The 21,376-nt window shown below is 34.6% G+C and overlaps 1 long non-coding RNA gene across 9 annotated transcripts in view; it reads right to left on the bottom strand.

The window, feature by feature from the left end:
• Positions 1-1,822: 1,822 nt before the first annotated feature.
• The window catches only part of LOC142332178 (uncharacterized), an 85,140-nt gene continuing 65,586 nt past the window's right edge, over positions 1,823-21,376 (bottom strand). For all 9 annotated transcript variants that reach the window (XR_012758204.1, XR_012758201.1, XR_012758198.1 and 6 more), the window contains 3 exons: positions 16,348-16,576; positions 13,941-14,020; positions 1,823-2,560 (listed from right to left, as the gene is read on the bottom strand). This is a non-coding gene — a long non-coding RNA (uncharacterized LOC142332178). The remainder of the gene's footprint in view (positions 2,561-13,940; positions 14,021-16,347; positions 16,577-21,376) is intronic.

Genomic DNA, 21,376 nt, shown 5'->3' with positions numbered 1-21,376 from the left:
TTAAGGCGGGAATTCCTGATACAGCATTATCAGGAATTATTTTACTTCAGTTATGATGAATTCAATGACCGTACGTATATAACAAGATGCGTGCATTATTTTTTTCCTGTTTTTCACTCATTTTTCATATAATGGCAAAAAGGAAGCTTCTTACAAATTCTGAAATCAAGCAATTAGCGCATCAAAGTGATGGTGACAAAGATTTTTCTGAAATTTCTTCAGCAGCACTAGTAAGAGTGAGAGTGACCTTGTAGACAGTAGTCCTTCACCCGACTAAGTGTCGGGTGAAGGCGAGTGATTTCGATCCAGTTCCATCTTCTACCATTCTAATATATAATATTTCAGCAGGGAACAATTCTTCAATCTCATTTTGATCTGGTCAAATACTTTTATTTTTCTTTCGATGATGAAATATTAGATATAATTAGAAAGGAAACATGCATTCATGGAGACACAAATAAACAAACAGCAACTCCAACGACTAAAAGAAGCTAGGATTTCATCACGGTCTCCCCCAAATGTTAGTGATACGAAAGCATTTATCGGTATGATAATCAACATGAGGCTTCACCCCACATCTGATATAAAGGACTAATTTTTTTAAAAGTCGGGTATATAAATTTCCCTTTTCGGTGATGTGTTTGCACGTGTTGAATTTTGTTTATTATTCTGGAATTTGCATTTTTCTCATACTGAAGGAAATAAAAATTATCGAAAGAAGAATTTATCGGGAATGTTATGGACAAAATAATACAGAAGTGCTGTTTGTTTTATTCACCAGGCCTGTCCATATCGGTAGATGAGAGCACTCATTAGCTTCAAGGGGAGGGTAAAATTCAAAGTCTACAACCCAAATAAACCAAAAATTGGAATGAAGATATTTTCCTTATCTGATAGTTCAAATGGATATTTATTCAATTTTGAACCTTACACGGGAAAAACTCAGCCTTTCTTCTTTTGCGCAGATACTTATCGTCTTGTATCATAATTTTTTTAGTTTTCCTAACATAAATTTTCTTTCTATATTCTGTTATAGTATTTTCTAATTTTGAATATCCTAAAAATTCCAATTCCATATCACGAACAAACCGTACAATTTATAATTCCTTCCTCTTACAACAATTAATACATTTTCTTCAGGTCGCATATCCTTCATTACCACAGCCGTTTTCTGATTCATATACAATTTTTAATCGATCTACATTTCTAATCTATTCTATTTTTCAATCTATTCAGATCGGGCTTTGATATTTAATATTATTTGTGGCTTTATAAGGATTTCAGCATAGGTTAGTAATGGACCAAACGCCAAGATTCTTTAGTGAATTATGTTACTATAAACTGAACCGTATCATATATATATTAACTAATCCGTAAATATTATTTTACAAAAATTTTATTTACTCTGTTATTCCAGTTCCTTACGATGAAGAAATTATTTCATTTTTAATGTTCTAGTTTCTGTTAATTTAATTTTTATCAGTAGCCTTGAAAAAATTGATTGTAAAAAAATAATAAATAAAATTATTATTAACAAATTTTAAAATGCCTACAGAAATAATGAGACTAACAGAGTTAATTTTTTCATAACGTATTTATTTCTGTGACACGGTTACTAATTTTTTTTTCTTTTTTAATTATTCCACGATTCTATAATTTTATTGCATTGTCTATGTACATCCTGTTATAAAAATTTATTAATTTTTTTATGGGAATAATAAAATTATTTATTAACTCTTCATTAATTGAAGAATTTAAATCATTGAAAACATGAAATTAAAGTTATTCAAGGATCATTCAGTAAATAAAGAGACAAAGCTCATCGTTTTAATATGGTTTATTCAATAAATATAATCTTATCTATCTTTCAAAATAATCCTGAGATACAACTGTACACTTCTCATATCATTTAACAGTTTTTATTGTGCCGATAGCAAAGATTTCTTTGTATTGAAGTCTAATATTGTTTTATTCACTAATTTTTACTTGTTTGTTGCTGTGAAAATTAATTCCATGAAACGATTCCTTCAGAAATTTGGAACTTAAAAAAAAATTTGAGGTGTAAAATTTTTAGTAGACATTTCGTTTTAATTTTCATTGATTTGAAGTATTGCTTTGTAGTGTGGAAAATGAGCATTATCTAGAAGTAAAAGCAGTAATTTTCTCTGAAAATTACTTCTTTAAAATTTTTTCAGTATCAGGGACTTTTGTTTTATTTTCAGTCGTATCTATGTAGCGCTGGACATATTAATAGTATACTGTTCTTACAAAAATCATTGAAAATTGTATTTTTAAGATCAGAACCCTATCCATATCACTTTACTATAGGTTAATTTTAGATGATTGGGTCTTCAGTATTTTCCTTACTGAAAAAAAGGGAATTCTTTTACGCCATGCTTCCTTTTCATCATATATATCCGGCAATGTGAAACTACTTTATTTCTCGCTCTTCTTTATAAACCTGACATGGAATGATTGTTATTCTTGTTAATAGTATGCCATTTTTTGAAATGACTTTGTTCCATGTTGGATCACCTGCAATCGTTGAACGTACATGTACCTGCAACATACAAATATACATGTTCTTACATACACAAAATCTACTTTCTTATGATTGTTCAGTAAAACACTATAGAACTCATCTTGCTCATGGTTTATGGTAATTCAATTAGTTATTAACAATTTAGCGCACAATATTGATACTTATATTAAAAGTTTTTATTGACTCTTTCTAGTATCTACTTGAATAAGTTCATCGATTAAAGAAACCAGAGTTGAAATTAAAATCTCAGTCGGTTGCCCCTCACATTAATAACGGTAAGTAACATTTACTTAGCTTCTTATGAATTAAACCACCAGGTTGGTTTAGTGGTGAACGTGTCTTCCCAAATCATCTGATTTAGAAGTCAAGAGTTCCAGCATTTAAGTCCTAGTAAAGTCAGTTATTTTTATACAAATTTAAATACTAGATTGTGAATACTGGTGTTCTTTGGTGGTCGAGTTTCAATTAACCACACATCTCAGGAATGGTTGAACTGAGAATGTACAAGACTACACTTCATTTACACTCACACATATCATCCTCATTCATCCTCTGAAGAATTATCTAAACGGTAGTTACCGGAGGCTAAACAGAAAAAAAGAAAAGCTTCTTATGAATTGTCCAAACTATGCAAGCAAATTTGCTTGATTTATATAACTTTACTTAGGCATCTTAGGTTGTTAATTAAACAAGAAATAAAAAAGGTTTTACACCCTCTGTAACAGAAATCTTATTACTGAATGTTATTCACACTTTTCAATAGTACGATTGATTTGTGTAAGATGCATATTAAAATAATTATCTGTCAGCTGTTTTTAATGGCTGTTATTGTTCGAATTTAGGTCTTACGAAATAATGACAGGGATGCTAACTTATGATTGAGTGCTTATTGTGAATCATCTATACCAGTATATCAGTTTCATACTAACTCAGAGATTCAGATATAATTCTGTGAAAATTTTTCAATAATTTCGGTAATTTTAGTTGGATCCGGCTTCTTCAAATATCTGCTACATTAACTGTTTTAGCATAAGTTAATACAATTTATTAATCGGCACAAAAAAATGAGTAAATGTCAAAAAACTCACATTTTAAATGCACGAGAATATATCTCCAGAAAATGTTTTTGAAGTATTCTTTTTATCGGTGACATTGTTGGTATTGTTGTTATTAATGACTTGGAGTATCATATTTTAGAGAAGGTAAACTCTAAGAATAACTTTTTAAATAATTGATTTGTACAGACTAATGTATTGAAAGTTATTTCATGCAACACAGATAATTTTTTATGTTATAAAAAGCAAGTTTATGTAGCAATGCATTTAAGGTCATTATCAGTAGCAACTGTTAATTGAGATTCATTAATATTAAAAGATAAATACTACATACTGCTCTCCTGTGTTTAATATTTTATATAATTTCAACATTACTTCCTCCCATAAATCTGACTAAGAGAGCTCCATTAGATAATGTACAATCTATATTACCACTGAAAAAGTTTAAAAATTTTAATTTGGTATATAACATTTTATTGAAACTTCATTTAACTTCCCTATAGTAAGTAAAATGTACGCATGTTTAGTGCCATACAGTCTTGAAAATGGCTAGATCATGGATACCAGTGTCCTTTGATGGATCAGTTTCAATTAACTGCACATCTCATGAATGGTCATCCTGAGACTGTACAAGACTACACTTCATTTTAATTTATACATATCATCCTCTGAAGTAATAACTTACACTGGTTCCAGAGGCTAAACAGAAAAGAAAGAAAGAAGTCTTGAAAGTGGCATAATCAGTTCACAATAATAAGACTTTCATGCCAGACTTACTAAGAAAATTGTGAAGTGAAGAGGTGACTTCATTGAGTCAAACATACTATTACACATTGGCTTAACAAGCCAATCAGAGTGAAGTTCAGCCATAAAAATGTTATCATCACTGTTCACAAAGAGATCTGTTGTGTAATGAACATTATAACTCTGACAAAACAGCTTTGGTAAGCCTTTTGTACCTGTCTTTACAGGACATTCACCCACAAGAATCATGATCAAGTTCCTAGAAAATTGCTAGATCACTTATTTTTTACTAGTGTTCAGATCCTTTTAAATTGTTATCAAGGTAGGTATTTGATTGTTTTTTTCTAATTTGTTGTTTTAGTCAGTTTTACTGACAAGATACATAAACCTAACAAGAACCCTTAATGAGTTTCCATTGGTTTCTCATTGAAGGACCCTGTAATAACATTAAATCTCTTCTTAGACTACACATGTAAAGTGTGAAAAAGGTAAACTAAATAAATAAAGGAAGAATAAATGGATATATGGACAACAGACAGAAAAATGAATGAATAATCTTTTTGTTTGATTCGGTATATAATGGTATGTAGATTACGTCAGGAAAGGAAAGTTATGTTACTCCATAAATAAAAAAGGAACTGTTCCCAGTATTTGCCATGGTGGATCAAGGGAAATCATGATAAAACCTTGATAAGAGCAGCATCACAAAATGCATAATTAATTTGTCACCACTATAATATTTTTCTCATTATCTCAATTCTTATCTATTGTTCTGCTGTCCAGGAATTCAACTGAATGACAAAACTTGTATTTATGAAATGCTCAGAATAAATATTTTTCAAGCAAACATTTGATTAATTGAAATTTAAGCTGTGAGCTCAACAGAAATATTCACTAGTGGGCAGTTGCCTTTTAACAAAAAATAAATAATTCATATTCATTTGCTGAGAATTCATTTTATTTAACAAGAATAGGGTAAATATTAAGCACTTTTTTCTGGTGAAATTTTTTTTATTTTTTACATTCAGGATAAATTTAAGCAAATAATTGCAACGGTCAAAAATACAATTTGGAAGAACTTTACTTTTTTTTCCAAACAAATAAGTTTTCTTTTCATTTTCAATATGAAACAGGAATTCCCACCTTCCTTTTTTCTATGTTTTTTGCCACGAAATTAAAATTTAGAATATTAAATTACTTCTACGATTATTAAAGCATTTTTGAAATCTAAACAGGGATTCCTTCTCCTTTAATTTTTAATTGATTTCAGGAGAACAGGAATTGATGTAAATAGTTTAATACATAAAAAGCGTTAGAATTTTAAGAGTTTATTCCAAATAATAGATAAGAACTAATGCTCAGAATAGATTAGTTTGCAAATAGAAAAAACTGAAACTTTTTTTTTAATTTGTATGCATTTTTTAATTTTCTTCTTGGCATTGATATCTGCTAGTCAAGGCATATATAAATACATTTTTTAATCTGATCAGTATATAATAATAATATATTATACAGCTCCCTCCAGAAGTGAATAAATATGCTTACACCATGGATAAAGAAAAGAACTGCACAGCATTTGTCTGAATGGATCAGCAGAAACTGTGATAAAACCTTAGATAATATCACAAAATACAAAGTTTTACAATTATTAAATAAAAAATGGCGATATGATTAAAGTCTATATTAATTATTTAAAATAATATTAAGTATTATTTAATAGATGAAATAATACGTATGAATTTACATACATGAAGATACTAAATATTTAAAAAAAACTGATGTGGACATCACATAACTGCCTTGTATGCATATAAAATTACATATATTTTTTAAATATTTATATTTTTTATTACTTTTTTCTTTGTATATATATATATATATATATTTTTATTGTAATTTATTTTATACATTCGTAGGTTAATATTTCTTAATAAATCAACATATTTAAATTACAAAAAAAGGGAAGAAAGCGAAAGGCACATCAACAAAGTTGGAGTCTTGCTGATGTGCCTTCCCCTTTGTAAGATCCAAATATTTCATTAATTAAATTTTTGTTAGGCTATAACTCTGGAACCAGTGAAAATAAGTACTTTTTTTTGACACTTTTGGTCCAGTTGATTGCAATCTTAAGGGGAGGTGTACAACTATACATTACAACAGTCCTAAATTCAAAATTAAATATTCTACGGCTAATCATTTTTTCTACCGCTAATTGTTTTTCAGTTATCTGAGATACATACGTATGTACGTACGTACGAACAGACATCATACTGAAACAAGTCAAAACAGATTCAGGGATGGTCAAAATGGATATTTCTGTTGAAATCTGAAAACCAAAATTTTTCATGATTACAATACTTCCCTGTACTTCGTAGTTCTGCCCTGCTGTTGAAAGTGTTCCAGGAGGAACTGGACTACTTGGTAGAGTTTCTGTTGCTTCCCGGCGGGGGCAAGGAAAACCATTCTCCCTCGACTTGACAAGTTGAGGGAAGCTTTTACGGCAGTAAGTGAGGGTTTCGAGGCCTTGGCCTCCAAGCCCCAAGGTGGTTGTTCAGGCCCCAGTGCAGCCCAGGCGCTACGCTGAGATCCTGAAAACCAAACGAGAGGCCAGCAAGGCGGTGAAGAAGCCGGAGGTAATCTTCGTAAACAAGGCAGAGGGCTCTAAGACCACGAGTCAAGAATTGAAGCGCGATTTCCGGGAAGCCCTTCGTGGTGACCGAAATCGGCTTAGGATTCAAAACATACGGGAGACCAGCAAAGGGTTAGTTGTTGTTGCGGATAATAAGGAGACTGTCCAAGTCATCAAGGACTCTCCAGCGGTGCAAAAGCTTCAGGTTCAGGTGGACCCCAAGCGGTTGAGGAAGTCCCGAGTCATTATATATGACATCGCGTGGAGTCTCTCTGATGAAGAAGTTCTATCTCTCATTCGGGAGCAGAATACTGATTTGGATGCGGCCACGTTCAAAGAGCAGTGCAGGCTAGTCTTCAAGACTGGAAAGCGTGATGCCTCTCGGTATCACGGAGTTTTTGAATTAGGTGCTGGTCTCCACCAGAAGTTTTTGTCCGAGGGTAGGGTCTTCGTCGATTTTGCTTCTTGTCGCGTCAAGGAATACCTTGACGTGCAGAGGTGCTATAAATGTTGTAGGTTTGGCCACAGGGCCAAGTTTTGCAAGTATGCGTCGGTCTGCGCGCATTGCGGTGAAGAGGGCCACAAGCGTGACGATTGTCCGCAAAAGAAGGAGGCTTCGACTTGCGTTAACTGCAAGCGGTTACGGAAGAGTCATAAGCACTCCATCAACAGTAGGGAGTGTGGTAGTTATTTGAGAGCGGTTGAAGTTTACTTCAACTCGCTCGATGGTTAGGTTCGGTCAACTCAATGCCCAGGGTGCCTATGCGGTCCATGTAGAGTAGGTAACGTCGTTGAAAAGCGAAGCCTCGATGTTTTACTTCTACAACACCCGTACGTTGTCAAGGGTGACCTGCCAGGTTTCTCAGGATGGAATAAATTCCATGTTTGTGAAAGTAAATCCGCCGTACTGTGCAGGAAGTCTATAGATAGTGTCTTTATACGGCAAGCCTCTGACACGCATCACGTCGTAGTTAAGCTTGCTGTGGATGGTTTCGACCTAGTTGTGGTTAGTTCGTACTTTCAGTACAGAGATCCCACTGACTTACACTTGGAAAGATGGGATAGAATTATCAGGCTGATAGCGGGTCTTCCTATTCTTATAGGAGTTGATGCGAACGCCAAATCGCTTCTTTGGCACAGTGAGATCACAGATGACGTCGGTGAACTTCTAGAAGTCTTCATCGCGCAGCACCGTTTTGAAGTGTTCAATGTCGCCGGCGCGGTTGGATTGCGGAGGACCTTCCTTGGTACCAACATTGATGTTACCATAGGTAAGGATATCCCTGGTAGGATTCTGAACTGGTCTGTAGTCGATGATTGCGAAAGCGATCATCGGCTCATAGTTTTTGATTGGGTAGGTGGGCTGCGCGATGTCTTTAGGGCGGACGCCCCTGTTCAGCAGGGTCGCTTCTTGCACAGGCGGACGGATTGGCCCAAGTTTTCAAACATTCTTGCGGCCAGAATGCGGGTGTTCACTCGTACCCTGGACGAGGTCCCTCTAGATAACCTGGCAGAGAATTTCTCTTCTGCGGTGGTTGAATCCGCAGAACTCTCAATCCCTCGGAGAACGGGTCAAGAGAGAGTAGCTGGTTGGTGGACTCGGGACTTGACTGCGATAAAGCAGGCCGTGGGCCGACTCTGGAGAGCCGCACAGCGTGCGCGTGATACTGACCGGCGCGAGGTCCTGTTTGTGGAGTATCGTCAGAAAAGGAACGAGTATTTTCATAGAATTAGGACTTCGAAACGAGATTCCTGGCGCTCTTTTGTTCAAGAGCAGGGGAATAAAGACCGTTGGGGTGTTGTTTATCGAGTACTTGGTCACAAGCGGAGAAAAGACAATCTTCTGTCGGCTCTCTCGACCCAAGACGGCGTTGTAGTTGAGAAAGTTCGTGTTCTATCTCTTCTGATGGACGATCTGCTCCCCGATGATACCGGGGTTGTTGAGACCTCGTATCACCGGAGAGTTCGAGCGGCGGTTGTAGATTTTAACACAGACTCTGTGTCTTCGGAGATTGCTGAGGCGGAAGTCAGCCAAGTAATCTGTAGCCTTGCTAGGAACAAAGCCCTCTGCCTTGTTTCAATTGCAGAAGCGTGGTTGCATGCGGGATGAAATTAGGACTCTCTCGAGTTACTTCAGCGAAAGAACTGTTGTCCTTCGCGATGGCAGTTCGCAAGTAGGAAAGACCCTGTCAAAAGGATGTCCACAGGGCAGTGTATTAGGTCCACTCGTCTGGACCATCGAGTTTGACTCTCTCATGCGGCTACGTTTGCCCGGTAGCTGTCGCGTTGTGGCTTATGCCGACGATGGGCTGCTGCTGGTTGAGGGTGGTTCGCGTGCTGAGATTGAGCTCAGAGCGGCACAGGCATGTAGGGTTTTGCGGTTGTGGAGTCTTCAGCATAAGATGGTTTTCAGTGCGGAGAAAACCAGTATGATGTTTTTGAAGGGCCGTCTAGCTGCAACTCGCCATCCGCGGGTTGTGATGGACGGTCTTTCAATTAGGTATGTCACCCTTCAGAAATATCTGGGTGTTATCCTTGATGAGAGGCTTCTCTTCAAGGAGCACCTTCAGTATGTGGCGAAGAAGGCAGTTGATGCTTTCTTCGGCCTTTGTAGAGTGGTCCATCCCGATTGGAGGTTGAATTTCCGTACCATGCGGATTCTTTACAAAGGTGTTTGCGAGGCCATTATGTTGTACGCTGCCCCCGTCTGGGCTCATCGTTTGCGGTACCAATGTTATAGGTACATTCTATTACAAGCCCAGCGTCTTCTTTTGTTAGCGGTTGTCGGTGGTTACAGGGCTGTCTCGCGAGAGGCAGTAACTGTGATCGCGGGCATCAAACCTGTAGATATTTCGGCTACTGAACGTAGCCAGCGGTATGTTGCAAAGAAGGGAGACCTTCTTACTGCTGGGCGTATGCGTGAGGTTAAAGACCAAGGTTTCGACTCTTGGCAAGATAGGTGGAATACTTCTTTGACAGCTCGTTATACATATGGTATATTCCCCAATGTTAGAGAGTTGCGAGCGGTTAGCTGGGTATCCCCCAATCAGCACACGACACAGTTCCTCTCCGGACATGGAGCCTTTAGGGATAAATTGGCTAGGTTCAGGTTGGTTGATTCCGGCTTCTGTCCGGACTGTAGGGTCGATGACACCGTGGACGATGTCCTACACATATGTCCCAGGTACGAAGCTGAGCGTACCAGAGTTACTAGGGAACTCGAGAGAGTAAACTCTGTTTTGGATCTACGAGTCAACTGGAGGACTCGTAGAGTCCTCCAGTTGACTGTAGAGAGTGGACTATAGTTGCTGGCTTCCTTCGCTTCCTCGCCCTGAGCAGGACGGCCGAAGGGATTTAGTAGGTGATAGGAACCTGGGTGGTTAGGGACCGCCTGGGCAGTTGACTGGCCGAAGGTAGGCGCTTAAGGCAGCGTGCCTCGGTTAGAATAATTGGTGTTATTGTGTTGGAGTAAAGCTGTCGACGGAGTTGCGGCCGCTGCCAACGGGCATGGTTATCCTTGTCCCGGGGGGTGCGGTCGCGCTTCGACGGAGGCATTTTGTGAGCTAACGATACTGTCGGCGGGGCGTCTCTGGGTGCCGCTTCGGTGGCATGCAGCGGCGGTTACGAAAGATGGTGAATGTCACGCGGGACTCCGCGATGTAGCTGTGTGGGAGTAGGTGTTACTTCTCCTCTCCCGGGCAGACCGGAGCGGAGAGTCAGTAAGAAACTCATTTCGAGTAATAAGCGGGGTTCTTAAGGGAACAAGGTCTAAATTTCGCTGTGTTAAACTTTAGTGGGAAAGTTTTGTTATAGTGGTAGTTTGTTCGGACCTGTGACATTCGATAATCGGCTCAATAAAGTTAGTGCTAGGCGCGGGGTCTTCTTCATTCCGCGGTTAGGCTTCTAGCTTAGTTCCTGAGGGTGACGTGGTAGTTGCAGGTGTCCGTTGTCTTCATTCTGAAGGTATAAACACGAAAAACTATCTCGGGGTGAACTTTACCGATGCAGATGTCCCTCGGGGCACTTGCATCAGCGGGATCTCTGCGGGGCCTGAACTGAAAGCTGTGGTGCGCAATCAGTTTGAGGGCGAGAAGATGTCCTCCGTTAAAGCCACTACTGGATAGGAATGGAGGGGGTGGTGTAGCGACCGGACACGCTAGGAGGTGGGAAGTAGGAGGTCTGTTCGCCTCTCCCTAGTGGACCAGACCGGAGTCCATAATTTAACCTAAGTGTGTGGCCTGAACTAAGTTGAGTTCACAAAGGGAAACGGGACTAAGTATTCGTTGTTGTAATCAACATTTTTGGTGGTATGTTGTGTTTTTTGCCTCGAATTACGAGACATTCACGAAATTGGCTCATTTAAAGTAGAACAACTAGGCGCGGGGTTCGCACTTCCGCGAGTTCGGTTAGTTAGTTAAGAGGAATACAATGTAGGACATTCAAGATGTCAGGACGAGGCCTACAGGCAATAAGCTGAGTTATTAAATACCGATGCAAATGTCTATCGACAAATTTCTGCCGAGGCATTTACATCAGTGGCATCCCAATTAGGCCAGGCTTATCGCTAAGAGATGTAAAAGTCAGACGCAATAGACAACTCACGTAAACCCCAACAGGGCATTGAACCGAAGGGAAGTCAATGATGCAGCTCTCCAAGATTCCCTATCTAGTGCTAGTCGTTTCATTTCAGTATACCCTCTACATCCTACATCCCCAACAATTTGTTTTACATACTCCAAACGTGGCCTGCCTACACAATTTTTCCCTTCTACTTGTCCTTCCAATATTAAAGCGACTATTCCAGGATGCCTTAGTATGTGGCCTATAAGTCTGTCTCTTCTTTTAACTACATTTTTCCAAATGCTTCTTTCTTCATCTATTTGTCGCAATACCTCTTCATTTGTCACTTTATCCACCCATCTGATTTTTAACATTCTCCTATAGCACCGAATTTCAAAAGCTTCTAATCTTTTCTTCTCAGATACTCCGATTGTCCAAGTTTCACTTCCATATAAAGCGACACTCCAAACATACACTTTCAAAAATCTTTTCCTGACATTTAAATTAATTTTTGATGTTAACAAATTATATTTCTTACTGAAGGCTCGTTTAGCTTGTGCTATTCGGCATTTTATAACGCTCCTGCTTCGTCCATCTTTAGTAATTTTACTTCCCAAATAACAAAATTCTTCTACCTCCATAATCTTTTCTCCTCCTATATTCACATTCAGCGGTCCATCTTTGTTATTTCTACTAAATTTCATTACTTTTGTTTTGTTCTTGTTTATTTTCATGCCATAGTTCTTGCGTAGGACTTCGTCTATGCCGTTCATTGTTTCTTCTAAATCCTTTTTACTCTCGGCTAGAATTACTATATCATCAGCAAATCGTAGCATCTTTATCTTTTCACCTTGTACTGTTACTCCGAATCTAAATTGTTCTTTAACATCATTAACTGCTAATTCCATGTAAAGATTAAAAAGTAACGGCGATAGGGAACATCCTTGTCGGACTCCCTTTCTTATTAGGGCTTCTTTCTTATGTTCTTCAATTGTTATTGTTGCTGTTTGGTTCCTGTACATGTTAGCAATTGTTCTTCTATCTCTGTATTTGAACCCTAATTTTTTTAAAATGCTGAACATTTTATTCCAGTCTACGTTATCGAAAGCCTTTTCTAGGTCTATAAACGCCAAGTATGTCGGTTTGTTTTTCTTCTATTAATCTGAGCCCTAAAATTGCTTCCCTTGTCCCTATACTTTTCCTGAAACCAAATTGGTTTTCTCCTATGAATTTGTATCGGTGTAATTTTGATGATTCTTTAAAATATTTACACCCTGAGTTTGTTACTTCTGGGGTACAGGCCTTTTGGTGGATTGTCATCGGTGAACAATCTGTGAAAAAATGCCCATATTGTTTTTCTCATAGCTTAAAGACTATATACATATTCTTTTACAATAGATTTATAGTTTAACTCATAAGTCTATTTTTTACCACCGAGAACTCTTCCATCTTTAAGAAATATTTTCTTCATTTTTCTTTTAATTCCTTCAACCTAACACCCCTCATTTTCTAAATTCAGTCTATATAGAAATTCACTATAACAACTTCATTCCCATACAGTTTACTTTAAAGCAATTTTATACATCTTTTACAATCGGTAAGATTTAGAATATTTTGCCACAAAAAAATTCTATTTTTTCTGCCGTACACACACGCACAAAAAATTTCAAAGCATTTCTCATTGTCAGTTTTTTTAAAAAGTAAAGTATCATTTTAAAGAAAGAATTCCCAGTAATTTTTTTTTTAAATAATTAAATATAAAAAAATAAATAAAGGTTTTTCTAATAACATGATTATTTGATACAAAAAATAATAAAGTTACAATCATCACTGTACGTTTCTTTTATTTCACAGCATATATTTTCGTATTAATCCCTTAATAAATATGCATGTAACACCATCATCATTCCTGACCGGTGTGTATACTAAATTGTTGTGAGATGATAATGGTACTTAGTAGGATCTTTTTTTTTATCAGATTAAAAAATTACAGGTCTGTCTGGAAAACAAATATAGATGATGCTTATTAAGAGAATGCATCATAAGGTCTGAAGTTATAGGATCCTCATATAAATTAAATTTTGTATAATTTAAAGATTTACAGTGTTAAAACTGCTGAAAAGTGACGCAGTAAGTATCCATATAAAATAAAAATATGTGGCTAGAATTGAATAGGTTTGGCTGAAGCATATCTGATAACAGAGTTGCTTCAGTAAATTCATAACGGCAGTGATTTTATTATAAAATCATCTAATAAAAATATTTTTTAGAGTTGTCAAATATAATAATTAAAATAGTATATAAAAAAGTGCAAATGTCATCCAAGAATTATATATAATTTTAAAAGTTTTATATAATTATTTTATAAAACAAATCCTGTGCTTTATTAACAATGTTATGCTCTACTCACCCCTTACTACTCGCAGATTAAAGTTTCGTGCTTTTTAGTTTACTAAAAAACAAGATTCCAATTTTTTACACACCATTTACCTGCAACAACATTTTTCACACGTGAATTTATATTTAAAAAAAAAATAAATATACAAACAATGAATAAATGTTATAGTTTTTAGATTATTATAAAAACAGGTTTTCAGTTTTTCTTCTTAGTTTTATTGTTTGCATGTCGAAACAAAGATAAAGAAATTCTAAATTCTAATAAAAAATTTCAATTAAAAAGATCCCTTTTAGCACGCCAGAAGGTAGATTTCACCGGTGCTAAGTAGGAGATAAAAAAGATTTCCACCTACAGTTAAGAAAAACTTCAAAATTTACTCAATATGTCAACGGTTGCATGTGAAAAAAAGTTTCGCATGTTTAGCATACGACAAGCCTCATCTTCTTATAATTCCAGCAACATTTCGGTCATCCCTTGTCGTAATGGTTGGTCATTTTACAAATTGTTACAGACAAAAGTTTTAGGTAATGTTCCTTAAAAATAACTCATCCCAAAATCAATTTAAACCGATTTGATACTGTGCCTATTAAGCGAGGTATGATTCTTTTTTGTCTTTGAAACCCCTTGGGCCAATTGTTGGTGATATAAAAAAAAATTTACTTCGATAAGTTTTAGGGCCTTATCCAAAGAATAGTAGGAACTTTAAATGAAGTCAATATTTTACTTAATAAGAAAGTTATAAGTTATTTTTTTGTAAAAGCCCCTCCATTTCCACCCCGATGGTCCGATTTTGGCCATTACCAAACACATCTGAGATTTTGGGATGAGTTATTTTTAAGGCACAATTGGAAAGTTACCGGCACAAAATTATGGCAGTTATAGAATCCACTTTTTTTTGTCTTCAGTCATTTGACTGGTTTGATGCAGCTCTCCAACATTCCCTATCTAGTGCTAGTCGTTTCATTTCAGTATACCCTCTACATCCTACATCCCTAACAATTTGTTTTACATATTCCAAACGTGGCCTGCCTACACAATTTTTCCCTTCTACCTGTCCTTCCAAAATTAAAGCGACTATTCCAGGATGCCTTAGTATGTGGCCTATAAGTCTGTCTCTTCTTTTAACTATATTTTTCCAAATGCTTCTTTCTTCATCTATTTGCCGCAATACCTCCTCATTTGTCACTTTATCCACCCATCTGATTTTTAACATTCTCCTATAGCACCACATTTCAAAAGCTTCTAATCTTTTCTTCTCAGATACTCCGATTGTCCAAGTTTCACTTCCATATAAAGCGACACTCCAAACATACACTTTCAAAAATCTTTTCCTGACATTTAAATTCATTTTTGATGTAAACAAGTCATATTTCTTACTGAAGGCTCGTTTAGCTTGTGCTATTCGGCATTTTATATCGCTCCTGCTTCGTCCATCTTTAGTAATTTTACTTCCCAAATAACAAAATTCTTCTACCTCCATAATCTTTTCTCCTCCTATTTTCACATTCAGCGGTCCATCTTTGTTATTTCTACTACATTTCATTACTTTTGTTTTGTTCTTGTTTATTTTCACGCGATAGTTCTTGCGTAGGACTTCATCTATGCCGTTCATTGTTTCTTCTAAATCGTTTTTACTCTCGGCTAGAATTACTATATCATCAGCAAATCGTAGCATCTTTATCTTTTCACCTTGTACTGTTACTCCGAATCTAAATTGTTCTTTAACATCATTAACTGCTAGTTCCATGTAAAGATTAAAAAGTAACGGTGATAGGGAACATCCTTGTCGGACTCCCTTTCTTATTAGGGCTTCTTTCTTATGTTCTTCAATTGTTATTGTTGCTGTTTGGTTCCTGTACATGTTAGCAATTGTTCTTCTATATGAACGTATATTTACATATAAATATACAACTGATGGGGCAACTATAATTTTTGGTACTGTGACTAGCAAACATTTTACAGTACTGTTTTCTTAACACTGTATTGCATTTATTAAAGTAACCTTGTGTCATGACAACATAACATGTAATGTAAGATACAGACAACAGATTATCGATCTAATTTTTTGAATACTGCATCAAGAAAACTTAGTATTTTAACCTTTTAATTATTTCTTATGATAGAATATTGTTAAATATTGTATGATATAACATTCACATTGAAAATGTTAATATTAATGCTATAGATTGTATAACTTCAGTCATTATGACTTATCCCACTCTTCACACATGTTACTTTAAACTAATATCTGGAGATAGGATAGTTTGAATGGAATTTTACTGTTTTTGTAGAAACTGCTCAAGCGAGTCTTTTTTTAAATTAATTTCTCATTTAATCATTTAAGGTAGAAACCCCTCAAGTAAGAATAAGCTTTCCTTAATAGAGTAAAATGTAGCATATAAGTGTGATGCAACTTTACCTTTTGATAGATAAATTTGAATTTCAGTTATGAATAGATTTAAAAGACAGATCAGTTGATAAATCCATGATGATGTAGGAGTTGAAGGCTTGAAGTGTTTTTTACCTAATGGAAGTAGCTATAAAATGCTCTTGAAATCATGTTATTGCATATGAAACATTCAGTAATTCAGCATGAAAGTAAATCAAACCCAGATGACAGCGTACGACCATCACCAGTTGCTGGTTACCTGGTAATATTAAGAAATGGAAGATTTAAAATAAGCCATAATACTACTGTCTTTAAAGATTACTTAACATTAGTTAACTCTTCTAGATATTGCAGATCCTTGACATAATTTTAATGTCTTTTAAAAAAAAAAGTTTAAAAAAATTATTTTGTTAAAATAAAAAATTACTAAATTCACAAGATATTCAAACTTAGAATAAAAAGTATCTTTGTTAACAGCAGATTTTTTAAAAAAGTCTTCTGTAAGGATGAATTGCTACATCACCTTCATTTGTAACATAATTATGTATTAGCTATCTGTGTTATTTGTCTATTTTACATATTTGATAATAACGTAACTACTTAGTTTACTTTCTTGCATGCAGTTGTCAAAAATTGGGCAAATCAAAATTGATAAAAATCTCTCCCGACTCAAGCGTCATGTATTGCCTTGCCTTGCCTTGTCCTTAATTCCATGTTTATACAGTAGCATTTCATCTATTTGGGCAGAAGATCTTTCTGAACCATTTCAGTAAAAATTATATTTTTTTTCCTAAAAGCACATAAAAACATGATCTATAATAAGAAAGTCCTCTCGATGCAAGTAAAAGTGAATTTTTTCATTTTTTATATTTTCCTAGTGAGATAGAGGCTACTAGACCGAGAAGGAGGGTCAGACTAGCAGATGGACTCAACATCTGTTAGTTTCAGCTCTTCTCATTCAAGTTTTCATTGAACTTGAATTATATTTTTTCTATACAAGTATGTGTTCGTGGATCTTTTAACCATATAATCTTTGTTGAAACTATAATTATTAGTATGAAGTGTTTTTTATTTTTTCAGGTGCAGAATAGTGATTTACATGAAACATTCCATAGTCAGCTTGAACGAGCAGAAGATGGTTTTTCTTTGGTTGCTGATTATTTTGGGCGTGGCATTTTCAATAAATTCACTTGTTATTAATGATGCAACACTAAGTAGTTGATTTAATTTTTCTTGTTTATTGTAAATTGGTCATTATTTTCTTTTAATTAAATTTTCTTAAAATAGTTAAGTAGTTAAGTTAAAAAGGAAATTCTTATATCAGCAGAAGTAAACTTAGGCGGAATAAAGAGAACTGGTAGAAAACCTTGGGTTTCAGACGATATATTGCAGCTGATGGATGAACGTAGAAAATATAAGAATGCTAGTGATGAAAAAAGTAAAAGGAACTATCGGCAATTAAGAAATGCTATAAACAGGAAGTGCAAACTGGCGAAAGAAGAGTGGATTAAAGAAAAGTGTTCAGAAGTGGAAAGAGAAATGACCATTGGTAAAATAGACGGAGCATACAGGAAAGTTAAGGAAAATTTTGGGGTACATAAATTAAAATCTAATAATGTGTTAAACAAAGATGGTACACCAATATATAATACGAAAGGTAAAGTCGATAGATGGGTGGAATATATTGAAGAGTTATACGGAGGAAATGAATTAGAAAATGGTGTTATAGAGGAAGAAGAGGAAGTTGAGGAGGATGAAATGGGAGAAACAATACTGAGATCTGAATTTAAGAGAGCATTAAAAGATTTAAATGGCAGAAAGGCTCCTGGAATAGACGGAATACCTGTAGAATTACTGCGCAGTGCAGGTGAGGAAGCGATTGATAGATTATACAAACTGGTGTGTAATATTTATGAAAATGGGGAATTTCCATCAGACTTCAAAAAAAGTGTTATAGTTATGATACCAAAGAAAGCAGGGGCAGATAAATGTGAAGAATACAGAACAATTACTTTAACTAGTCGTGCATCAAAAATCTTAACTAGAATTTTATACAGAAGAATTGAGAGGAGAGTGGAAGAAGTGTTAGGAGAAGACCGATTTGGTTTCAGGAAAAGTATAGGGACAAGGGAAGCAATTTTAGGCCTCAGATTAATAGTAGAAGAAGATTAAAGAAAAACAAACCAACATACTTGGCGTTTATAGACCTAGAAAAGGCATTCGATAACGTAGACTGGAATAAAATGTTCAGCATTTTAAAAAAATTAGGGTTCAAATACAGAGATAGAAGAACAATTGCTAACATGTACAGGAACCAAACAGCAACAATAACAATTGAAGAACATAAGAAAGAAGCCCTAATAAGAAAGGTAGTCCCCGACAAGGATGTTTCCTATCGCCGTTACTTTTTAATCTTTACATGGAACTAGCAGTTAATGATGTTATAGAACAATTTAGATTCGAAGTAACAGTACAAGGTGAAAAGATAAAGATGCTACGATTTGCTGATGATATAGTAATTCTAGCCGAGAGTAAAAAGGATTTAGAAGAAACAATGAACGGCATAGATGAAGTCCTACACAAGAACTATCGCATGAAAATAAACAAGAACAAAACAAAAGTAATGAAATGTAGTAGAAATAACAAAGATGGACACTGAATGTGAAAATAGGAGGAGAAAAGATTATGGAGGTAGAAGAATTTTGTTATTTGGGAAGTAGAATTACTAAAGATGGAAGCAGGAGCGATATAAAATGCCAAATAGCACAAGCTAAACGAGCCTTCAGTAAGAAATATAATTTGTTTACATCAAAAATTAATTTAAATGTCAGGAAAAGATTTTTGAAAGTGTATGTTTGGAGTGTCGCTTTATATGGAAGTGAAACTTCGACGATCGAAGTATCTGAGAAGAAAAGATTAGAAGCTTTTGAAATGCGGTGCTATAGGAGAATGTTAAAAATCAGATGGGTGGATAAAGTGACAAATGAAGAGGTATTGCGGCAAATAGATGAAGAAAGAAGCATTTGGAAAATATAGTTAAAACAAGAGAGGCCACATACTAAGGCATCCTGGAATAGTCGCTTTAATATTGGAAGGACAGGTAGAAGGAAAAAATTGTGTAGGCAGGCCAAGTTTGGAATATGTAAAAGAAATTGTTAGGGATGTAGGATGTAGAGGGTATACTGAAATGAAACGACTAGCACTAGATAGGAAATCTTGGAGAGCTGCATCAAACCAGTCAAATGACTGAAGACCAAAAAAAAAAAAATTACTGTAATGTACTCGTTTGTGTATATTAAACAATGTACATTAATGTATATATATATATATACATATATATATATATAGTTGCCTAAAGTTGCCTCTAGACCACTTAAATTTAATGAATAAATAAAAATGGATGATTATGTTAATTTTTTAAAGCTCTTCATGCATTTGTTATAGTCTTTTGATTATCTCATGTTTTTTACTAACATGACTGCAACAATACTTATAATTCCAGATTGAAAGTAGTAACAAATTTTTCTAAACAGAGTTTATGTTATACTCTGAATGTTATGTTATATGCATTTTCATTTTTATGAATCTTCTTTTGAACATACTCTTTATTTCTCAGTTCAAATTTATCATTTTATTTTTCAGTTTGAATTCACTTTTTTATGGATTAGCTGTATACCTTTCATTTTGCATCCCTTTTTCTGTTTCCTAAATAAATACTAATTAATTATTTTTCATGTCTATAATCACATTTCTAATTCATTTTATAATGGTCACCAATTTTTTACGTGTTAATTTTTAATTTTTCAGAATCAATTTTTTTTTCATGATCAAAATCATTTTCTTCAAAACCTGATACTGTGCAAGCATTTAAAAAACCAACCATTATGTCACAATCAGTTGATATAAAAATTCAGAACCCAGGTAAAGGGTTTGTAGAATTACTTTGTAGAATTTTTCATCAGTTGTATAACTTTTTTTTCAGCTTAAATTGGCAAATATTTTATTTCATTCTTAATATAATTTCATACATTTATATAATTTTCAAACATTTGTTTAAAATATCTAAACTTAGAAAATGCGTTCATTTAACTTTTAGGATAATTTTTTTTTTATAGTGTGTTCTATGCATTCAATTTTAAATGTATAGTACCAAAGTCAACTTGTCTACACACACAAGAAAAATTTCATAATTTAGATTGTAGTTAATTTAATATTTATGATGTTTATATAATTTATTGAAACTGAGATTTCACAGTAAATACTATTTACTGTACTTTTTCCTGATTTGAGGTTTTTAATGTTAATTATGCTTGTAATCATTTGATTTTTTTTTTAAATGTTTTTCTAAGGAATTTTTCTTAGTTAAAAGTAACATCAGGAAGTCATTTTTTTTTGCAAGGGCAATTTCAACAAGATCCTTCTTCAGTAAAATTTTAATGTGAAATTACATTATATTGTTTTAATTAGACAATTGAATTCTGAATTATGTTAAAATTTGTTTAGACAATTTTTCTTTGTATAGAAACCAAGCATATTTTTTTCTTTTTTGACAGTGTACATCCGTGCATTTATGTTTATTGTATACATTGGCATATGTTGATATAAAGACCCGTTTAATTGACACTGAATATCAAATGAGTTGAGTATTTACCTGGTTGTATTGCTTCAGCTAATATGTTAGGATGATCTTTGTTGGATGAACTATCTATACTTGCACATTTATCTATTGTTTTTCTATTAGATAATCTGACAGTCTTCTTAACCATTCAGATTTCCTTTACTGTACAAGAGACTTTGATTTTGCAGTTTTCATGTGGCTGTTTCAGTGAAGTTAATACACAGAATTGGTAGTATTTTAAGTGATGGGTAGTTGAAATTAACAAAGTTTTTTAATTATTAAAATATGTTACTTTTGTCCAAAATTTAACTCTTGTTTATGCTAAAATCCTTAACCATTCATTTCTCTATGAAATATAATTTTCATACATAAAGTCTGAGAAAAATAGTTTATCTAGTAGCTCCCAATCCTAGTTTTCTTTGAAGTAGACCTTTTTTTCTT

This window comes from Lycorma delicatula, chromosome 11 (genome assembly GCF_047948215.1).
Source record: "Lycorma delicatula isolate Av1 chromosome 11, ASM4794821v1, whole genome shotgun sequence".
Taxonomy (NCBI): Eukaryota; Metazoa; Arthropoda; class Insecta; order Hemiptera; family Fulgoridae; genus Lycorma; species Lycorma delicatula.
Note: the sequence above shows the minus strand (reverse complement) of the source record. Positions and strands in the feature narration are given on the sequence as shown.